The sequence below is a fragment of the Chrysemys picta genome, chromosome 18 (genome assembly GCF_011386835.1).
Source record: "Chrysemys picta bellii isolate R12L10 chromosome 18, ASM1138683v2, whole genome shotgun sequence".
In the NCBI taxonomy this organism is placed as follows: domain Eukaryota; kingdom Metazoa; phylum Chordata; order Testudines; family Emydidae; genus Chrysemys; species Chrysemys picta.
Window position 1 is genome coordinate 25651049 of NC_088808.1, and position 18842 is coordinate 25669890.

General features: G+C 39.6%; 1 long non-coding RNA gene across 3 annotated transcripts in view; it reads right to left on the bottom strand.

The window, feature by feature from the left end:
- Nucleotides 1–422: 422 nt before the first annotated feature.
- Nucleotides 423–18842, bottom strand: part of LOC101945588 (uncharacterized) — a 193625-nt gene continuing 175205 nt past the window's right edge. For 2 of the 3 annotated variants that reach the window (XR_010593748.1, XR_010593747.1), the window contains 2 exons: nucleotides 2901–3009; nucleotides 424–645 (listed from right to left, as the gene is read on the bottom strand). This is a non-coding gene — a long non-coding RNA (uncharacterized LOC101945588). Of the gene's footprint in view, nucleotides 646–2900; nucleotides 3010–18842 lie in introns of all 3 variants that reach the window. The other variant, XR_006175432.2, reaches the window with a different exon arrangement.

Consider the following 18842-nt stretch of genomic DNA (forward strand, 5'->3'; position numbering starts at 1 on the left):
CATAAAATGAGGCGAGTTATATTGCCCCTTCCCAGGGTGCTGTGAGGATTAATTTGTTAACCTTTGTAAGGAGTTTGGACAGATGGAAAGTCCAGTAGGAATGTTAATGAACACATCACAGCAAAACATGAGGAAGCTAATCTAATCATTGGCATCATCAGAGCAGACTTCCATTTTAAACTCTAGCTGTCTCTTCCAGTTCTCAGCATCCAACATGAGAGGGTACTTAGTGCTCACTAATACACAATAAACACAGCTCCTTAGGATATTGTGTGCTAAATGCCAACCAATTGGGGAGCAATTACAGACTCTTCCAATTGCAGGGGGAGAGCTGAGAACCATTGAATGGCAGAACGTCCCTTCCCCAGTTTGAATACAAGTGACCCTGTGTTTTTGCCTTGCGTTTCACCAGGCAGCAACATGGCAGGTATATAAGGAACAACCTTTATTTGATTTTACACCTGTTCTTCTTCAAAGGGAAAACAAATGGCCTATGGCAATTGCAGCAAGCCCTGGCTGCTCTCTGCTTCTTCAGGTCACAGGGCTGCAGCTATGGAGATGTTCCTTTGAAGCAATGTCTAGCTGTGATACATATAGTTGCTTCCTTCCCTTCCTTGTGCTTGGAGCTGTTGTGTTGTAAATGCACTACAGAAACAATACGGCAAATCTTCAGCAGAACTGAGGGGAGAGGGAAGGGCAGTCCAGCTCCCAAACACTGACATCTCAGAACCATGCATTCCTCCCAGAGAAGATGATTTTTTTTAACCAGTTTCAGATTTCTAGATGTTTGAATATCCATTAGCAAGAGCTTTAAAACAGGGTATCATTTTCTTATAAGGACCCATTTAACTACGTATCTGCTGTGTAATTAGAGAGTGCCAGCAGTGATGGTACCTGGGGAGCTTTTGACTATTATTTTCAACAGAAGATAAAACAGTAGCACAATAAGTCCCCTGAATTTCAAGTTAAGAAATAAGTTGCGCATCTGAATCTCTGAGCTCTTAGAACCGTGATTTCATCTTTGCCTGTTACAGCCGAGGAATGAAGGAAAACGTTCTAAGATATGGTCAAGGAAGTGAAGCAAGGTTCCCTCAGAGCCATGTAATCTGGGGATGGAGACAGAATCACAAGACCAAGGCAATGGGAAATTAAGGCCAAGGCAGGTCAGCTTGTACATTATTACCAGCCTAAATTTCAAGGGAAACTGGGCTATGATACACTTGATGAAAGCCAGTCAGAGCCTCACATACCACATCACAAAGCTATCAGTACATAAAGGGATGAACTTTTTATTAACTGCTTCATGCCAACTGCAGATAAAAACCTAACATTAGTTCTGGAAGGGCAGGGGGAGGGGGCGCACTTTAAACTCTTGCATTTTCTCTCTCTTCCTTTTTATCTTTTCCCACTTTTCTAGGAATGTCTCATCATACAGAAATGATTACTATCTCTAGAATTTCAGGAGTTACCAATAACAATAATAAATAATAGATGTCTGAAGAAATGGCATAAAAACAGAGCATAAAATCCAAATCTGAAACATCTGCCAGTGGCACTGAGCATTAGCACAGCAACACACATTTGGGAATTGGGAATACACTCTGACATTTGTGGTTATACTTGTATGAATCCCCCTTAATATATTTACAGTAACGATGAAGACAAAAATCCCAGTATCAGTCTCTATTAGCCTGGTGTGCTCACTCCATGGCCCGACATTCAAAAAGTTAGAGCTAAATGTTCTGATGAATAAGCACTGCTCTTCTCCCTACAGCATCAGGATTCAATCCTTCCTCCTCTCATTGAAATACTTAGTTGAATAAATTGTCTCCTCTAAGAAGAGGCATTTCCCACACCCTTGTCTAAGTCCATGTGGTAGTTTGGTGTCAAAACAAAACCTACGGTATAAACTCCTCAGTTTTGTTTAAATTTAAAGGAGTCACATTTCCTCCTTCCTCTAGTGGTACCCCTGGAGAGTTTCCTTAGGGCCTTTGCAGGTATGCTGGGGGAGAAGGTGAACTTTTGATTAGATCTGAAAGTGAGCAGCAGTGGCAACGAGAATACCAAAACCAGTGTCTCCCCAGGGACACATGGGCCAATAAACTCTGCTGATTCCTTGGAGGACATTTTCTATTACAATGCAGTTTGCTCTAACATTTGCCAAACAGAGGCAAGCTATCTTCCCCAACTCTGAGGTCAGACACAGAGCTGAAAGTGGCAGTAATGCAACTGGGCTTCTTTTCTGATTTCCTAGAGACTCTTCTACCACTGAGTTTCTTCCCAGCTCAGCCCCTAGTTCATGTTAACAAACTATTTCAGACTTAACCCAACTTTGTGTATTAATCTGAATGTGTATTCAAGTCTCACTCAGAAATTTCAGAGGCTGAGTGGTCATTAATAGGACGACACATTCCATTGTGTAGATCCCTAATAGGAATGGACGACACATTCCATTGTGTAGATCCCTAATAGGAATGGGCTTAACCATATTTTGTCTCATTCACTGCCTATGCTATGCAGCCATGGATCGTAATGCTGCAGATGTACATTAGAAGTTCACACTATTTTGTGAAACTGGCCACTGTGTTTTGGTGCTGATATAGCAATCTGAATACTGTTTGTTAGGGATGAGCTAACTGACTTGGATTAAATATTGGGGCAAAGCATCATGGGCAACAATTTGCACAAATCTGAACTCAAAACTTTTATGAAGTTTCAAAAGAATCAGGTTAAAACTGTATTCTAGTGCTTCGGATGGTTTGCTCTCATCCCTGTCATTTGCCTGTTAACAACATTCAAAGCCATTGTGCTGTGCATCAGCTAGCCTCAGTAATCACCTGGTCCTGTTACTAATATACGCTGATCCTCCCGCCCCATTTCTCCTATTGCTTATTACTCACTTGTCTTCTATTAAACTGTAAGCTCTTCAGGGAAGGGCCATGTCCTCCTGAGAGTATGCAGGGCTCAGCATAATGTAGCCCAGATCCTGGCTGGGGTCTCTAGGTGCTCCTGCAATACAAATAAATAAAAAGAAGAAGAAAAAGAACATTGCTTCCTGATTTACCTACGATTGTAAGTGGATACAGTGCATGGATAAAATTCCCTTATCTGCAGAGGGCCAGCCTGTGCACTGTTTAAATCCTACCTAAGCTCAAGGACAAGAGCTGGTCAAAAAAATTCTTCAAATAATTTTTTATCTAAACATGATTTTGGGTTTGGGGGTTTTTTGGACAAAACAAAATTTTTCATTTTGGTTGAAATTTTCAATTTTTCAATGAAGAAACAGAAACAATTTTTTTTTCAGTAAAATAATTCAGTTTTCAGTAGAAATGTTCAGGTTTTGTTAAACATTTCATTTTTCAGTATATATTTTTGGGCCTTTTTAGTTTCTAAAAATTGAAGAGTTTGACTGAAAAAATATGATTGATGAGGATTTACTGAAAGTAGTTTGTGAAAACCAAACATTTTTGGCTTTGCAGACATTGAAAAGTTGTTGAAAAGACAAACAATTTGCACAGGAAATTTTTAAAACATCTCAAAATATCTTGTGAGAAATAACTGCCTTGTGCTGGCCTCCTCAGAGAGGTGAATTTCACTGTAGCAGGGTGAATATCACCCACTCCAACCTACATGAAGCCAGGAAATTCAGGTAGTTTCACAACAAAGCCTGACCTCATGAGAGGTCCAGCCCAATTCTCTGACCACAGTGGCTCAGAATGATTCAGACAAGCACCTGAACTTATGAATATTTATCTGAACCTCCAAACCTTTTGAGATGTACACACACTTCATCACTTTGGAGCTGTAAACAGCACACAAAGCTTGACAGGAAGAAATAGCTGAGTTAGATCAAAGGCCACCAATGTATTTTCAGTTAGCAGCTATCGTTTTTCTCCAAAACATTGTCAAAAGTTCCTATTGGCCAGCCAAAAATGGCCTTTTGCTTAAAGTCCTGTATTACACAAACCCAGCAAAAGACTTCACATTTGCCCAAATTGTTTTAAATGTGGGGCTTCTTGTGCAGCTCATAAGGCATTTGCTGACAACATATCAATAAGATGTAGATGTGCTGATTGCTAAAAACTCTCCTCCTGATAATCCCCCAATTACTTTTCATTGCTCTGTCCTCCTCCTCCCAAGATCAGTTTCCTTATAGTGGGTAACATGAAATGTTTGTCATGCTCTATTGCAGCCCTTCCTGTTCTCCGACACATCACTTGACATGATAATTATTTTTTGCAAAGCTCCCATTCTAATACACACCTTTGTAATGGCATCTAAGTTTGAAATTCAGATGTGTTAATTTTAGGGAGTAGTTGAAACTGGGACAAGACCAATTAACCTTACAAATATTGTTTGCGCCATTAAATATAAATACCTTATTTTGACTGATATAGGATTACCAGATCGTCAATACTGGAAGAATCTGGACATGCAGTCTGCACAGAAATGGTTGCTTCTTACACAATGCCCTTGCAATCCTTTTCTATTGTCTTTTCTGCTCTGGAAAGCTCATTTTCCTTTGAGAATTTAATGTGTGGGTTGCAGTGGTGATTGAATAAATCAGTAAAGGGTTTGGTTTTTCTAAATGTCATGTTGAGTAATGTTGGATCCAATGCTATGATTTAGTTTCTTTCATCTATTTTTGTTTCATTTAATCTTTAAATTTCTGCATATTCATCCATCCTGGCTTACTTTACATTTTGTCCACTCGAATTTGAAAGTATTTCAAGACTTGGAAGAGACAAAGAGGAACCACTGGGCAAGTCTGGCATTGCCAGTTATGAACTGCACAAAACATCCAGCCCAGGATTTCTGAAGGAGGCTCTGGATGAATTTGAGGGGCTACAGAATGGTGGCAAGAGGTTTCCATTAAAATGGGCAAACCAATGTCAATAAAGTAGCTGACCTGAACTGCCAGAATCCTGAACCTTACTCCAAAGTTCAAATTAAATCCTGCTTTTAAATTTTCACATGCTTTGGGATTCCTCGTTTCAGCTGGGAATGAAAGCATCGTGAGATCAGTAGAATAAATCTGCTCCCACAAGATTCACAGTGTAAGTCCAAACTAAAGAGATTTCAATTAGTGTTTTAATTGAAGGTGCTCATCTGAACCTGAACGAACCTTACACTAAGAGTCACTAATGAATGCAACCTTATGAAAGGTGAGATACAATATCTTAACAGACAGCAGGGAGTCTGCTTTAATGACAACCCTTTTATCTTCACAGAATAACTAGGGCATGGCCTCCAGGTATGAAGCAGTGAGGCTAAGCAGACAGGTTGCTCAGGAAATGCTTGTGGAACATGTAACTCTCCTGTACACATTTAGTAAGAGGTAGGCCCTTCAAAGTCCCTAGGCAGGAGGTAACTCGGCCATTAGCAGCTTGGTCACTTGCAGCAGAAATACTGGTGGGACCCAAGACTTGGTCAGTAACCACTAGAACTATTCCGGTAATAAAAAGGCAAAACAACTGGTGAAAGCAGCAAGCAAGCAGCACAGAAGGGAATTCCAGTGAGAAAAAAAGACAATAAGCAAGAACAATAACATGTGGCATGTTTGCACCGCTGGTAAAACAGTGAGGAACACAAGAGGTAGAAACAGAGTGTCTGGGGATTCGTCTCTGAGTCATTTCTGGCTGAAAATGCAATAGGCCTATACTTATTCAGCAGATAGACACTATTCCTTCCTGATCTGGGCTAGTCCACAGGTGTCCTTAAACCCACTACTTGCTTGCTCAATGAATCCCAGCTGTGGTAGTAGGGGCAGGATGTCAGTGGAGAAAACTTCCCCTAGATGATCTGACAAAACATACATTGATTCCCTTCAGGACATGGTGAAGAGCTCTCTCTTTTTGCCTGAGGATTAATTACAGTTAAATCTATGGAGGAGTTCATGATAGCTGCCATATTTTCTGAATATTGTCCCTGGAACTTGAGATTTGATGGTGGGGCCATTTTTATAAATCTATCACTAAATCTATAAAATATGATATATTGTAGATATACAGAAGCACAGCAAGGCAGAAATGCACTATTAGGGCATATGAGACTGTTCCTGTAAAACACAGACTTATATTAAACATCTAATTCTGTACTGTATGTATTGGCTCCTCTGTTCTTAGCTGCATCCTTGCCTTCACATACTGAACACTGGTATTCCTGCCAATCAAAGTGTTGGGTCTTTATTTCTTTTCTACATCCAATAAAGAAAAATGGATCTGCCGTATAAATCCTATTGATCTAGCCTCTGAAGCCTCATTTGTGCAAATATTTCAGATTCGAACTTTCATTTCATTATGCAAGGCAGCCTTGAATAATGTTGCAGGCACGTGCACTACATCCAGTGATCATGACGGGGTCCCTGGATATGGATATTTGTGATGATCTGGTCTGTAATGTTTGTGGACCCAGCTCTGTGAGCTCATTGATATTGTGGGGCGTCAGGCCCCCGGAGGGCTTGCAGAATGGGGTTTAGTCTGCCAGGCACATTTGCAGAGCTTCAGTAGGGGGCACCCTTGTGTTCTTGAGGAAGAACCAGGACCCCTTCCACAAGGAAAGTGGGTGATCCGTGCACAGCGGGTCCCTCCCCATATGGACTGGGAAGGCCCAACTGGCCCTTTTTCTCTACCTTGCAAACATTAGTTTTGTCCTTCAAGAGAAGCAAAAACCTGCAGAAGCAGCAAGTTGGGGGCAAGACTGAAGTGTCCCAGCCCTGGCTGGTTGGGAAAGCTGGGAAATTCACCACTGCTGAGGGGCCCAAAATCTTCACTCTACAAACAGCTACTATCCCTCTATTGATCTCCTGGGAAACACAACGGTGCTATCTGGGAGCCAGCCCAACCTAGGAGCTAAGCCCACAACAGCATGATGTGCTTCCCTTTTACCTGTCTTGGACATTTCTCCACTGATTTTAATTAAAGCTTTGTTCAGCCGTGCTCCATGGAATGATGATGTGTGCGTGCATGCGTGTGTGTACGTGTGCATGTATATATAGTCATGCATAATAGGATGGATTTTTTCAAACTTGCCCAGAGCTGACATTCACTTTTCACCTCCCCATAGGTCTTTGCATCCAGGCGATTTTTAAAGTACATCAGCACAAATGCAATTACGATTCTACACAATGACATCTCCATTCGTAGGGAATAACTTAGGGATGTTACTGTAGCATATAAAAGGAACAGAAATGCCGTTAAAGCTTGTAACTAGCAGGAGACAAAGAGAAGCCCTTGCTATTCTAACTTAAGTGCTCCCCAAAAACTGGAAAAGCCAAACTTTAAAAGTAGCAAACCAGACATTTTTCAAGCTGGGAAATTCACCACTTCTGGGAAATTCACCATTTTTCAAGGTAAACATCTAAGATGTTTTTCTTTAAACTGCAGCTACTCATTGTATGGATACAGGATTCAGTTGAGATCCAGCGACGGATCTGGAGAAGCGCAGGCAACAAATATAAAGAGAGACTGGGAGAGAAATATAGGAAGAATTGCTTGTAACAGAAAAATCTTCTGTGTAAAGACAGCCCATAAATAAGAAAGAAGAGTAGTATTTACAGAGCAGGCTGAATGTATCCAGCTACTAGGATAGACAAATTTGTTTGGACCCATTCCTGGAGGTTTCATCACATGCTATAATCTTTAATTCAAGATTAATCTTTAATTCCTGGAGACTTAAGAACAGAAAGTAGCTGGTACGGTTGCCAACCCTCCAGGATTGTCCTGAACCCCAAAATACAGGTGACAAATAATTTTAGTTGAAACTGAAGAACAAATCATTCCAGCTTATGGCATGTGCCTACATGACTACTAAATAATGTAATGCCTCCCTCCACCCCCTTATGCGGTCTCTCAACACTGAGAGAACCAGCCAATGGCTTGAGTTCAGTGGCTTCAGGATCAGGCCCAACAGGTTCAGACCCTTCCTTTCTGTGTCACCACCCACTCACATACAGCCCACCTCACCACTGACCCACCTGTTGGCTGTGTGCTGATGGATGTCGCCAGTCCAGCTCCCACAGAATGAGTGTCCATGTCATATGTGAGGCACACCCTTGATCTGTATTATTCTCCTGCTGAAAGCAAAGGGGCTTGTGGCATAGACTCTGCGAGCAGGAGCAGACCTCCTTGCTGTCAGGCTTAGGAGAGAAGCCGAGGAGTCAATGGTCATAGACGCTGAAGTCTCCTCTGCCTCGTTCTAGAACTAGTTTCAGAGTAGCAGCCGTGTTAGTCTGTATCCGCAAAAAGAAGAACAGGAGTACTTGTGGCACCTTAGAGACTAACAAATTTATTAGAGCATAAGCTTTCGTGGACTACAGCCCACTTCTTCGTCCGTGGGCTGTAGTCCACGAAAGCTTATGCTCTAATAAATTTGTTAGTCTCTAAGGTGCCACAAGTACTCCTGTTCTAGAACTAGTTCATCCAGGACAGGGTTGAGGCACACCAGTGAAGTGGGTTGGAGGAAGCTTTAGCTATTGGTGCCCATAATGTACAACTTAAATGGATCAGCTGGAGGTCTTTGGTTTCCATGGCTGTCAGTTCATGAACACTAAGTCCTAAGGTACAAGCCTATCAAACACAATGTAGGTTGCATACAAAGCACTTGTTGGGTATCACCAAGACTTTGCTTGTTTCATCAATAGAAATGCATAGACAGATACTAGAGAGAGACAAGGTGCGGGAGGTAATATCTTTTATTGGAACAACTTCTGCTGGTGAGAGAGACAAGCTTTTGAGCCACACAGAGCTCTATGAAAGCTCAAAAGTGTGTCTCTCTCACCAACAGAATTTGGTCCAATAAAAGAGATCAGTCATGATCAGTCGTCAGTTTTAAAAATTCATGAAAAAATGGTCAAATGATTTCTAATAAATGGGATGGAACCATCAGCTGCCCAAGGGCATTCCACAAGCAGAAAAAGAGGCCATGTTCATGTGATAAATTATTTTTGAGTTGACTCACCCAGTATACACAGAAATAAAGCCCAGATACCCAGCCACTACCCAGGTTACTCTGTGCCTTGGTAATTTCAGTTGGTGCTCTCCCCATGCTGTGGTATTTCATTAGCAAAATCAATTAGATAGGTGTGTGCTTATTATTTATCTGAGCAGAGCAGCAATAACTGCTTAGATCAAGGGTCAAACATTTTTTTTCTACTACCTTGTAAATGAGTTGGGCCCAAAATTAGGCTAGGGAATTCTATTGTCCAAAAAGTGAAGTAGCCAGGGATACTAGTGAACAGGAAAAAATAATTCTGTTTACGGGTACTGCATGTAAGTACTAGTAATGAACAACAGGGGATGGACCACTTGATGATTCCCTGTTCTATTCATTCCCTCTGGGGCACCAGGCATTGGCCACTGTTGAAAGAGAGGATACTGGGCTAGATGGACCTTTGATCTGACCCAGTTGGCCGTTCTTATCGTCTTATGATTTTCTAGAAACACACTTTTGGCAATACCCCAGAGGCAAAGCCATCCTGTTTTGAATTGTATGGACACCCTTTTGTCCAAGATTCTCAACGTAAGCAAACAAATTATAAAATGTTCCAGCTACAATCTTCACCATTTGCTTTATAAAAGAAGTATCACAATAAACTCATTCTGGCAATCATTCTTTGCATTAAAAGGCCCATTTAAGCATTAAAATCAACTTTCCTACCCGCTACACATGCAACTGTATTAGTATAAATTAGTTTAGAAAGAAAATGCAAATATTTCCTACTTAAAGATGTATTTGCAAACAGGAGCACATTGACATCAGTTCAAGTATAGAACTAAGGGGCCAATCCAGAACCCCACTGACACCTGAGGCAGCCCAGCTTGCATGAGAAAGGGCGCAGAATCGAGCCCTAAAATAGAATCTGCACCTGGATTTAGAGACGATGCATTTCTTAAAGATGGCTGAGTATTCTGACAAAGAAAAAGACAATGAGAAAAATCCTTCCAGTGATTGCTAGCTGATATTTATCAAAGGCTTTGGCTTGAATATGGTGCTGGTGATGGTGGAAGGTTTCAGCTGTTTTATGTCTCAGCAATAGTTTAAACAATAACGTTCATATCACAGAATGGTGTAGATAATATCTGCAATAAAACTGGGTCTTTTATGTTCAGAAGCAGACAAAGCCAGGAGAGCACATTGATAAATGAAACTGAACCTTTCTATTTCGTTGTGGTGGAGCTCCCTCTAGCTTATGGCATTAAACCTGTATCTGTAAATCATATTTGCTTAGACCCATCTCTCCACTTGCAGGGTAGAAAAGGCTTCAGATTCTAAATTCTTAAAAGCGTTTGTGACATTTATAATCCAGCTGACTAAAACCCTTAAGACCCAGTTGCTGGCTGAGTGGCATCAGCAGGTCTGATAATAATAAATTTCACACTTTTAAAAGGACAGTATAGGGAAAAATACTCTGGCATTCAGGGGATGTATCACTAGCAGCACTTTCTGCCTTTTCCAGCTTTACGATCGTCTATTAATATTCAAGGGAAAGATTAATACAGTTCTACGCACTTAGCTGAAAGAATTGGCCTGCCTGGACTGGAAATTTGTTTGTAAAAGTACAACACCACACTGAATAAATAAATTAGTTTATAAATCCCAATTCAGAATAAATGTACATAATCAAGAGGGGGAGTTATTATTTCTGAGGAGCAAGTTGTGAAAGGTGACTAAGAAAGATCACATTAGGCTTGAAATGTCTGGATAACAATCAGATAAGAAACTACCTTCATTTCCCTTGTTTAGAATACGGATATTCACCGGTTTAATTCCAGTGTCCATACAGTAGCCTATCTATAGGATCCTGCTGCTGTTCAAGTCACAACTGATGGTGGTAAATATTAACTGTACCTTTAAAAACTGCTGATTTAATGGTGTGTTATGGAAACAATGTTTTGCTGAAATGCTAATTTGGGGAGATTAAGAAGACATTTCTGAAGAATAATATCCCAAATCTGATGCGAAGCTTAAATAACCAGTGAAATGATAAGCAGGCAAGAGCTACAGGAGAAGAGTTAATTAAAAATCTCCAAGGCAACTTATATTCCTTTGTCACAAAATAAATGCCATGCTAGAGATACAGTACCTGTAAACTGAAAAATCACCAGCTGTCCTACTAGTCAGAGAGCTAAAAAGGATTTACAGTCTTGCAGTGTCTTAAATATTCTATGTTTTAAATGTATTTGGGCACATTTTTTCATAAATATTGCTCTCTGAATTTTCTATTTATCTTCAGAGTCACCTAGCTAGCATAATCTCCATAGTTGTCGGTACTGTACAGTTAAAATAAAGTTTACTTGTATAATTATTTAAAATGAACAACAACAAAAATAACCTTATTGCAGAGTTTGGAAAATCTGAATCAGTAGAAATGAATATTAAATTCAGAGTGCAGAATGAAAGACAAAATAAACTATTTATAAGCCCAGTCTGAGAAATTAAAACCTGCTGGAAAATGCACCTATAAAAATCTTTAGAACTGAAAATGTCATTATTTTATGGCTCTTCTTAATGAATTATTTCTTATGAAATTACAGCATGAGACTTCTGGCTGAGCATGGTTTAAAAGGAATTGTTCCTATTGCTTAGATGTGATTCTGAGATTTTAGAAACTAAATTACACTGTAAACTGACTAATCAGAAAACATTACCTGCTCTCAGAGACAAAACTACACATGTATTTAGAGTTATGATTACCAAATAGCTATTTACTGAAGCTTACCATTTATTAACTACTGCAAAGTCATAAATCAAATTGCATTTCAATATGTTTTTGAGAAGTGAAAACTGAATAATCTCCTTATTATCAATGTAAGGCTAGCAGGAGATTTCTAAATTCAGTTATTTTGTTCCAGAAGCTGAGGTTTAGATGGCACTTTACAAAACACATAGTTTAGATAGGTCCCACTCCCTCGGAGCTCACAGTCTAAACTGGACAGTCTAAATGTAATTACTAGTGAGGCATGAGTGTAGAAGCAGATAGAGTCATAGTTGATCAGGGATGGAAAGTTAAAGGAAATAAGTGTGTTTAAAGGCGGAATTTGTCACCAATGTTCTGAGTACTTTGTACTGCGATAGTGCAAGTGAACCTATCTAGAGGATCAGAGCTGAAAGAGACCATGTCACAAAGACCTCATTTGATTTATTGCTCAAAGTCTATATTAAAAAATTATTGCTCTTGAATAATCAATTGTCACAGCCCCGCATCCAGTTGAACAAGCTCTTTGTATAAAACCTCTCAAATGCATTTCTGCTGCATGCTCAACCCAGACTGTGTAATTTAAAACAATTATTTTAAATATGCCACATTTGGGTTCAGTTTGAATCTTTGCCATCCGTGATAATCCAGGAGAATGCTCTGAAAGTGGAGCACCTTGTCTGCATCTGATCAAGTCAGACTCTTACCCGCTTTCCCTTTTAAGCGTAACATGCAAACAATACATAAAGCTGAGTGACAATGATAGTGGATAAATATAAATGAATTTGAAATTTATTTTAGCAATTCAAATAGAACCTTGAGTGAAAATAAATGATTGTTCCCATTAACAATGCGACTAGAGCCTTTTTTCATTAAATGTAGTAATAGTGAGGACCCTGTTCCTTAAATAAAATAAAATAATTATTATGGATCAAGTTTACAGTAGTTTTCACTTCCTCAGTGCTAGCCTTTCTTCTAAGAAGTTATCTTAATTACAACAGGAATTTTTTTCATGCATTAGATCCTGAATACAAATCTTATTTCAAACAATAATGATTTTAATAAAATATAAATAATTCAGTTATACACTTTGAATTCATAAAATAAAATACAATTTAAAACACCCACAAACTCCTAGCAACAGAAACTAAACCCAAGTGTATTGCTGCAGTATGGTTTGGAGTGTTTGCTTCCAGTATAATTATATACTTTACGGATACCCTAACTCTGAATTCTTGCTGCAATAAACATTCATTGCAGATGACCTGCTTAGGCAAACAATTCATTTACTTTGCATGCTGTGTGGAATGGGGAAACTCTCTCCATACATATTCAGCTAAGTAGAATTCTTTGAGAGTATCAACAAACATGTGGATAAGGATGATCCAGTGGCTATTGTGTACTTGGACTTTCAGAAAACCTTACCTCTGCTGCTAGGTTCTTAACCAAAGTAGGCAGTCATGGAATAAGAGGGAAGGTCCTCTCTTGGATCAGTAATTCGTTAAAAGATAGGAAACAAAGGGTAGGAATAAATTGTAAGGTTTTACAGTGGAGAGAGGTGAATAGCAGCATTCTCCAAGGAGCTGTACTTGGTACCTATGGTATTTAACGTATTCATAAATGATCTGGAAAAAGGGGAAAACAGTGAGGTGGCAAAATTTGCAGATGATACAAAATTACTCAAAATAGTTAAGTCCAAAGCTGACTTAGAAGCTTTACAAAGAGCTCTCACAAAACTGGGTGACTGGGCAACAAGATAGCAGATGAAAATTAATGCTGATAAATTAAAAACAATGCACGTTGCAAAACAATCACAACTATACATACAAAATCATGTGGTCTAAATTAGTTATTAGGACTCAAGAAAGAGATCTTGGCATAGTTATAAATAGCTCTCTGAAAACACCTGCTCAGTGTGCAGCAGCAGTCAAAAAAGCTAACAGAACATTAGGAACCATTAGGAAAGGGATAGATATTAAGACAGACAATATTATATTGCCTCTATATAAATTTATGGTACACCCACATCTTGAATACTGCATGAAGTTCTGGTCATCCCATCTCAAAAAAAGATATATTAGAATTGGAAAAAGTACAGAGAAGGGTAACAAAAATAATTAGGGGTATGGAACAGCTTCCATCTCAGAAGAGATTAAAACAACTGGGAGTGTTCATCTTAGAAAAGAGATGACCAAGGGAAAATATGATAGAGGTCTATAAAATTATGAACGGTGTGGAGAAAATGAATACGGAAGTGTTATTTACCCCTTCACATAACATAGAAACCCAATGAAATTAATAGGGTGCAGGATTAAAACAAACATAAGGAAGTACTTCTTCACAAAATGCACAGTCAACCTGTGGAACTCATTGTCGGGATATTGAGAATACCAAAAGTATAACTAAGTTCAAAAAACAAGTAGATAAGTTCTGGAGGATAGATCCATCAATGGCTACTAGTCATGATAGTCAAGGACAGAACCCCATGCTCTGAGTGTCCCTAAACATCTTAGTGCCAGAAGCTCGAACTGGACAACAGGGGATGGATCACTTGATAATTGCCCTGTCTTCTTCTTTCACTCGGAAGCAACTGGCATTGGCCGCTGTCAGAAGAGAGGATCCTGGGTTAAATGGACCATTGGTCTGATCCAGTATGGCCATTCTTACGTTTATGTTATTGAGAGTAAAAAGTGATGTGTACATCAGAAAATTAGCACGTAAGGGTGATAATAAAGTCCAAAAGTGTTGCAGCTAACAGTAAAGTGAGTGCATGAGAGCCACTTAACACCATGCAGATGCATTTATTCATTTGAGTTTTTTACACTCAACATAGGTTATGCACACTGGAATTTATATTTTGAATTTCATTATAAAAACGGATCTTTTTTGTGCATAAAACAAAAGACACCATTATGAAAGCATTCTCTAGCCTAATCAGTCTTTTAAAAGGTAATTGTTCTTATAGAAAGTAACTATTGCTTTATATAGTATTTTCATTACAAGGCTTTCTCCTTCTTTTTTAACATTCTGTCAGTACAAACCTGGAATTCTCTGGTTCATAACTATAGGTCGATTTCATCATTACAAACACACTATTACTGTGATTGAAAATGCTATGGAGAAATGCAAATTGTACTTACTGCTGCTGTATTCTGCAAGCACTTTATGTGATAGGAAGTGTTTTCTGTAGCTGTGACATGTGAGAGAATTCCAGAGAGCAGTGAAAAGGAATCAGGCAAATTGAAGGGCTCAGAACACTGGGTAATGAAAGGAATCTACCTGTGCAGAAACTTCGATTCTCACTCATGCTCTTTCCAATTTTTCTGCTTTTACATGTCATTTTATGTATAGAATTAATAAACTACATTTGACTTTCCAGACGAAATTATCCCTTAACTTCATCACTGACATTCTTAAAGACTCCACTTAGGCAAATGTTTCCTATTTTAATATTGCTCAGAAGATAAACCAAATCAGGGCAGTACGTGGTATCTGAGCAGGAAGAACTTGCCTGAGCATAGTCCTTCAAAAAGATTACTCAGAGATCAAATGAAACACACACACAAACGTGTGTGCAAACAACAGGAGAGAGGAAACACAAAAACGCCCCGTGAAGTCAAAGGCAAAGCTCCCATTGCCTTCAGTGCAAGATGGAATGCCTGATTTTAATGCTCCAGACTTCTCTCTGATTATCCACTCTCTTCATATTTTATCTATTGTAAATAAGGATAAACTGTAACCAGTTAGAGTAAAGAATAAGAATCTTTCTTTGGCCCCATTAGCAATTTGCCTCTCATTCTTAAAGAACTGTCTAATATAACTTTTAAAATTCAAGTTGAGTGCAATAAAAGAACAGGGATTGCCAGACTGGATAAAACCAGGGGTGCAACTACCCTACCATCCTGTATCTGACAGAAGAAGGTGCAAGAAACTCCCTAATGAACAATTGTGAAATAACCTGCCCCAGGGAAAGTTTCTGCTTATCCCCCAGCAATTAGTGTTTGGCTTACAGCATTTTTATCCTTTGTAAAAAATATTGCTCATCCTGTTTAATGTAACTGGTAGCCATGAGTTCCCCATGTCAGTTATGTGTTGTGTAAAAAAGTAGCTCCTTTTATCCATTTTCAATGTTTTGCCTTTAATTTCATTGAACCTCTCCTTATTCTTATTGAGGGGAAGAGCAAAGGATTTCTTCAGACACCTCTCTCAAGTCCCTCTTATTCATCTCTTCTCTAACCTGAACAGTCCCCGACTTTTCAGTCTCTCCTCATCAGGAGGTCCCTTCCAGCCCCTCAGCATTTTCATTGCCAGACCTATTTAGAGACAGTGCGAGCAGAAAAGGTGGTTTACACAAAATGATATGCAGATTTCTCCCTCCCTCCTAGGTGCAGTGACTTCTCTGCCCTACTTTTGGCTGTGGTGGAGAGACTTGATGAGAAGAAACTTGGCAGAATGTTTAACTCTTAAGCCCTTGGGCTGTTTTGCTCATGATCTCGTCTGACAGCTTAGACTAAAGTAGTGATCATTGTATTGCTCTCTTACCAGACAAAAATGGCATCATAAAAGAAACCTGCCAGGTTCTAGCTACTCCAGCCTCTGCTCCCTGCTCCCAGACTGAGCCAGGGCAGCCCTTGTTTAGATCCAACATTGCCTCCCTCCCACCTAAACCTGAGGTTATTTCACTTGTGATGGTACAAATTATGCACACCCAAATTGTAATTATTTTCTGTTTTAAACTGTTGTTCTCTAATCCTCATCTATATTGATACTGAAGGCCAAAGATGTGGGAAGTTTAACAGGTTGTTTATTAGATTAATCCACATTGTTTATGGTGGGGGGGGGATTCTGAAGGGATTAATTCAGAAAAAGCAAGAGGCAGATTTCTTTCCTGCTCACAGCAGTCATTCTTCCATTCAGGACTTCCCCTCCTCGCTGGAGTGCAGCAGTGAGAGAGTGGGGACCTTTCCAGAACAGAAGAGAAATCCAGCAAAAAGAGCTCTACCCTGCTTACTGCTAAAGGACTTTTAAAGGACATAAAGGAGCCTGCATAAAAATACATTACTCTGGATTTATACATTACTCTGCAACCAGCAAACACTGTCAGAACTATGGTTGCATAATACCTGAGACTTGTGTTACTTGTAATACACAGTGCATGTGCCCTCAGACAAACATGACACTGCATTGAAATCCTATCACAAATTTTTAAAAAGAACCCTGCAATATTTTTTCCTAATCCTAGAGTTTGTTTGTTTGGTAGGTCAGTTCACATACCATATCATCTCTGTAGGGGAAAATGCACACTGCTAGTGAAACTGTCAATGCATCATGTGTTCTTGCGTATTACCAAAAGTAACACATCTTGTTGCTTTTGCCTTGAGCATTTTGCTGTGGTTGTTGGAAATGAAAAAACATTTTCATCCTGGAAATAGTTAATTCTTCCCTGGGGCAACACTTGCAAATCCATGAGTTGTTCCTGGTTTGAAATGAAGTTTTAAGAGGTTTGCCTTTGACTGAATTTTAAAAATTCTGCAAAACCAGGCCAACATCTCAGTTTCCTGCCATTCATGCTGGCAAGCTTTGTTCTCTGTTGTTCTATAATAATTTGATTCCTTGGGGTTCTTTAACTAAAGGAGATAATGTAAGTAAAGGGCTATTCAAGGGATAGGAGTCTTCTTTTTCTTTAGAAAACGCTCCTTTTTACAGATAAAAGGAGTTGAATCTAATGCTAGCAAGAGGAGAGTAGGGCTTGGGATGAACATGACAGAGTCATTTCTCTAACACCATTGTGCTTAGTGAAATCATTTGCTGACCAAAGATATTGGGTTATTTTATTGACTGACAATTACAGGTGAACATCAGCTCTGAACGTGTTTTCAGTCCCTTTCCAGGCTGATCGTGTGGTTCCCTTTTCTCATAATGGGGCTCTTTGCTGACTCGGGCATTTAATCCAAGCATTAATGTATCTTCAACAAAATCCCATTGGTCAGCATGTTCAAAAGTTAGGCACCTAAATCTCTGTAACTTCCAACCTTGAAAAGTGGCCTGCTTGTCAGCAATGCTGAGCACTGGCGCTCGCATAGACCGCCGCAGGAGCTGCATGTGTCTAAATGTGGAGTCAGTCCACAATTTGGTTACAGCGCCATGTGTGTACATTTGAGCCCTGCTTGGTTTTCCTCAGGGCCATGAAATTAATTTTTCTTCAAAGCCACCCAAAGTCGAGATAAAACCAGAAGTTTTCTTCGAATAAAGTGAACAAAAGCCTGGTCCTGGTGGCTGGTTCATTGAGCTCCAGAGCCAAGTCCTGCTGGCTGGGAAATTGTTAACAAATTGGCTTTTCATTGAAAAATGCTTGTTGGTCAGAACCTGAACTGTTGGCAGAACAGGTGGCGATTTGACGCATTTCCTGACTTGAAAAAATGGAGAGAAGAAAGTTTTGAAGTTGTCAAACTTTTCATTTTGGCATATTCAAAGCAATTCCAGTTTTTTGCTTCAAAATGACATTTTATTTAGAAATGTACGTTAGACTGAAAAAAGGGATTTTGTTTTTAAAAAAGGTCAAAATCTAAACAAAATGTTTAGAAAATTGAAACAATGTTTTGATTGACCCAAAACAAAAAAACATTTTGGTTTTTCTGAGTCTCAAATATTCTTGAGATTTCAACTTTTTGTACCCATTTGAGATAGGAAACATTTCTGACCTCTTGAAAATATTTGCAGCTCAACTGCAGGTGCCTTGTGCAAGGAGACTCCTTAGCCTCATGGGATTTCTGTGCCAGACTGGGCCCCTGCTATAGATTGGGATTTGAAACTGGAAAGAAAGCAGCATGCTGTTGGAAATGCAGGAGGCACAGCCAGCCCTGGGACAGCAAGAGCCAGCAAGGCCAGGTCTGGGCTCCGCGGGTTACTGCTCAGACACTGCAGAAAGCCTTTGAAGATTTGGAAGCTCTCCTTTCTCAGCTTGTGGCAGGTTCTGACATGATCTGCATGGGCCATTACTTCACCTTTTCTACACAGATTCATTTTTGTGCCCTCTGCAGCTGTCCTACACTCAGCACTACTAGCAGGATTGTCATGTGCTACACGATGCAGAATTCACATACAGCCATAAGGAATGTTTCTGGCACCTCAGGGAAAAACTTTGATC